The sequence below is a fragment of the Acyrthosiphon pisum genome, chromosome X (assembly GCF_005508785.2).
Source record: "Acyrthosiphon pisum isolate AL4f chromosome X, pea_aphid_22Mar2018_4r6ur, whole genome shotgun sequence".
In the NCBI taxonomy this organism is placed as follows: domain Eukaryota; kingdom Metazoa; phylum Arthropoda; class Insecta; order Hemiptera; family Aphididae; genus Acyrthosiphon; species Acyrthosiphon pisum.
The window spans coordinates 121344123-121349327 of record NC_042493.1 but is presented as its reverse complement, the minus strand read 5'-3'; the positions used below and the strand labels follow the sequence as shown (position 1 = coordinate 121349327).

General features: G+C 26.2%; 1 pseudogene; it reads left to right on the top strand.

Moving 5' to 3' along the window:
• The window catches only part of LOC100168699, a 7199-nt pseudogene extending 4673 nt beyond the window's left edge, over window positions 1-2526 (top strand).
• Window positions 2527-5205: the final 2679 nt, after the last annotated feature.

Below are 5205 nucleotides of genomic sequence, written 5' to 3'. Positions count from 1 at the left end.
TCGACGGTTATCACTATATGCATGTATAATGTATTTTACCCAATAGCTCAATTATAGCCTAACAATTTTGAGGAGAGGGCTGAAGCCCCGTAAAAAGTAATCCAATGGAGCTTTGTCGTCAGCCATTCATCACAAATGTTCATTGAATAGTACAATGAATTTAAAGTGAGGATCCTTCACAAAAAAGTTACAACACCAACAACTACTGTTTACCGATGTGTGCCATTAATTGATTTATGCAGGGGACCTTTATGAGATATTTGTCATACAGGCAAAGTCAAAGCCTTTAAAGTTATCAAAGTAAATATGACCTTTTTTTTTATTAATGTTTATTTTATATTAATGTTTATTGTATTACTATAGAAATAACATATTTTTCATTTGCCTGATATATTTTTATTGCAGAATTCCGCTACTTATTGGGAAGGAAATTCCATGGCTGAAGCATTGTAATGTGTCTATGGTATTTCATTTTTGGACCATAAGCAAATGAAAGAATAGGAAAAATTCCAAGAAGAAGCTGCTAGAAGAGACCATCGTAAAATTGGAAGAGTCTGTATTATTATTATGATTGTGATAAAATTAAGTGAATAGAATCTAATTGTATTTGTAATTATATTATGCTAGGAACAAGAACTATTTATCTTCCATGAATTAAGTCCAGGATCTTGTTTCTTCCAACCAAAAGGTGTGCATATTTATAATACTTACTTTAATTGAGTTCATTAAAAGTGAATACAGAAAACGTGGATTCCAAAAAGTAGTATCGCCGAATATTTACAATGTTAAGTTATGGGAAAAATCTGGTCATTGGACATATTATACAGTAAGTTAACCTAGTTTCTTTTCAGCCTTTCTTTGAAGGAGAAAAGAGGTTTAAATAAATGATTAAATCATTCAATTTTATTTGTATTATGCCCGATTGCATAAAAGTCAATCATTAAATAACTAACAAATGATTAGCTAATGGTTCGTTAAATCAATGTTACATTGCAATACACATTTATTTAAAATATACTTATTAACAGCTGAGTTCATATAGTAAGGTTGTTATCGTTAATTGTTATTGATAAAATTATAATCAGTAATATGTAATAACTAATTAATTACTGGTAACATATTTTAACAGTTTTTAAAATTGAACAATCTGATATCGTGTGATAGACTCTTATTTAACAGACTCTTAAATATCTAAAGAACAAATTTGTTTAGCAAGACATTAAAATGACTAACAGTCCGTTAAATGTTTAAAGATCTTTTTTGCTTCTAGGCATAAATCTTATAATATTATGTGCAAAGATAAGTAAAAATCACTAACTTATATAATATATTCACTATAACTTTGTCTTTATATATTCAAAAAAATGTTTTATTTGCTTAAAAACATTTTACTTGAACTGAGAACTTTATGGTACACTTAACATATCTCATATTTTGCTTAGTTAATTGTTAATTGTAAATGTTAATAATTTTATTTCCAGGAAAACATGTTTTCATTTGATGTTAGGAAAGATACATATGTTCTGAAACCAATGAATTGTGCTGTCCATTGGTAAATACATTAAAAGATTTTTTTTTTATCTTATTAATTAAATAACAAGTCCAATTTTGCTGTTGAAATGAAGAACAAAAAATAATCTGTTAAAATGTAAAATATTATACAATCGCTTACAGTTTAATGTTTGATCATTTTAATAGATCATGGAGAGACTCATGGCAGACTTTCGTGTAATTCAGCGTAATGAGTTATTAGGGGCTTTAACAGGATTAACACATGTTCAACGTTTTCAGCTAGACGATGCTCACATATTTTGTACTACTGAAGAAGTTAGACAAAATCAAATTACATGGAATATTCAATTATATTAATTTATTATTATTTGATCTAGATTGGTCAAGAAATGATGAGTTCATTAGACTTTTTACGTCATGTATATACTGTATTTAGATTTACATTCCAATTTCGTTTATCTGCAAGACCTGAAAAGTATTTAGGGGAGTTGGAAATGTTGAAAAATGCTGAAAAGGTTAAAAGTTAACATTTTATTTATACAGAGTAGATTTCAAAATTTCTAATATAATGTAATTAGTAATTTATTTGGCTTACATAAATTATTTAATTTTAATTTTTCTTTACACATTTTAATAGCAATTAGCTGATAGCTTAAATTTATTTTGTAAACCATGGACATTAAATCCAGTAGATGGTGCTTTCTACGGACCAAAAATTGATATAACTATTTCGGATGCTTTAAAACGCCAACATCAATGTGCTACCATACAACTTGATTTCCAGCTCCCAATTCGGTTTAATTTAAACTTTATCAGGTATTTAATTTAAAATCTTAACTTAATGTTAGCATATGCCAACAGTTAATTTATAAATTATCCAATGATAATTTTACAATTCATACATTTTGCTGTAGTGAATCAGGAGAAAAGAAACGCTCAGTAATCATACATCGTGCTATATTTGGTTCAGTAGAAAGAATGATAGCTATTTTAACTGAATCGTTTGCAATATAAAGTATTGTAGAAACAGGACGGGATTCCACCGCCACAGGTGCTGAAATATAGTCCAAATTGTAGACGGGACGAGCTGTAGTTAATTCAAAAATGAACTAAGACTTATTAAACGTATATCAAAAATGTAAGTAGATTAAATCCTCTGTATTCTATTATGGACTGTGATAGGGCAAAGTAAGTATTTTTTAATCAATGTGTGTTAAGAAAGTGTTTAGCCATATTATAAAAGGCATACAGTTTTCGTAATTTTAAATTAAGTTCAGCGGTATGCACGTTCCAACGTAGATGTTGGTCGAATGTAACTCCCAAGTATTTGGTTTGATTAGTCTTTTGAATGATAGGGCAATTACATTGTATATTATTCTGATTACAGTTTTGGGCATGAGTCTTTAAAGTAAAAAAGTTTGGTGATGTTCTTGAGATATTTGAAAATGTTATAAAGACTGTTTTGTTATTATTAAGAGTTAAATTATGGTTTGAAAACCAAGTAACGACTTTTTTTAAGGATTTTTCTGGTTTTTTGTTACTGAGTCCCAAGTGTTATCAGATATCAGTAAAGCTGTATCATCTGCATAAGAGTATAGGCTACCATCAATTTGTAGGTTCGATAAACCTGTGACGTATATAATATATAATATTGGGGATAGTACTGTGCCTTGCGGTACCCCTAAGGACATTGTTTTACAGGAGCTTATAACATTGTCTATTTGGACTTTGTGAGTTCTGTGTTCTAAATAATATTTAAATAAATTCAATGCATTGTGTTTGATGCCAATTTTGTCTAGGTAGTAGATTAATTTACTATGGCAAACAGAGTGGAAGGCTTTACTTAAGTCCATAAATATACCGATTACTTTTTTTTTAGTATTATTTCCATAGTATTAATACCTATTCAATTTAAAAAAAAATGGGGAAGTGAGTGTCACTCTGCAGTACAGTAGGTTACAAGTGGATCAATGTAATGGATGGGGTTAAATTTGAATTCAATGATATAATATCATTGTATAAGAAAAACGATTCTGAGGGAAAACGGTCGGTCAGCCTATGATATAACTAAGTATATTTGATAATATTATTGTGAATAAATTAATTTATATATAACCTATTTACGTGGAACTTTGTGTTCAAATTCAATCCTTAGCTATAAAAGTTGAACATTTTATAAATTTTTAACTACAAAATAATTATAAAATTTAAAATTTGAGCTTTAAATGCTTATAAAAAAAAATTGTGCCTATGTATTTATAATATTTTGTAATATTATATCAGGAGCCTTGTATTGAATGTTTATGCTTTTTTACCCAAAAACTAAAATTTTATTGATATTGATGGAAAAAAAAACTAAAACAATTAAAATTTGAAATGCGGACCATTCACAAAAAGAGTCGAATTATTTTCAAAATTGTATGGGATATAGAAAAGGCTATTATAAACATTCAGTGAAATTTTCAAGTATCTACAGTCATTTATTTTTAATTACAACAAAATAAGAAAACTGAGATTACGAATGAATATCAAATGTTGTAAAAATATGAATTTCGAACACTCATAAAAATTCTATTTAACTTTATTTTAGACATTTTTTTTTTTTTGATAAAGGTAGAGTAACTTATGAGGAATATTGTATTACATTTTCAAATCTTAGATTTAAAAAAAAAAATTTTATGAATATCCAACTCAAAATAATTTGCAAATTTTCGTCATTTTTTTCGTATTTTGTGAATATTTGAACTTTAAATGCTTATAAAAATAAATAGTGACTAGTTAAAATGTATAAAAAGTTCATTTTTTTTTTAGCAAAGGATTAACTATATTTATACGGTAGGTTGAATTCATTTTTGAAAAATCAATTGTGTGTATAGAATATAATGATATACTTCAAAAATACCTACAAATAATATTTTTATAATATACAACAAAATAACTAAAAGTCTTTGTTTAAACTTCTAATTTCGTCCAAATTTGAACATAAAATATCTATAAAAAGAATGTTTTCATTTATTTATAGATTAAAGTAAAAGTATGAACTTAAAAATTTAGAATTTTAGAAATCTTGTTTCAAATATCAATCCTTAACGATAAAAATAAAAAATGTATGAATTTACTGTATTAGTGTATTACTATTTACTAATGCCTAATACCTAGTAATATAAATTACTTTAATCACAATAAAATTCTAAAATATACTTATGAACAATTATAAGCTGATATACTTCTTTATATTGTTCTCTCAGATCTTCTCTCAGAATTGTTTAACGTATGCCTACATGATTGTGTATGCATGAATTCAAATTTAATACATCCATTATTTTTTATTTAACTTAATTGATTGAAGAATAAATAACTGTCATTATAATTTTATTTGAGTTACGAGTAAAGTAGGTAGGTAACTCAATTATCTTATTAATTTAATTTAATTTTTTTAATTTTAAAATTTTGAAATTCCATAGCCAAGATTATTTTCATAAGCATTTAAAGTTCAAATTTTGACAAAACCTGACCTTTAAGTTCTATAAATGTCTTTATAGTTTTTACATAAAAAAAAAATGACAATAAAATGTATTTAAAAAATAAATTATAGTTTATAATTTTATTCTACCATTAAATATTATTACGTACAATATCATTAAACATTTAAATTGTATAACGCTTAAATACCTACCCAAAAACGTATAAACG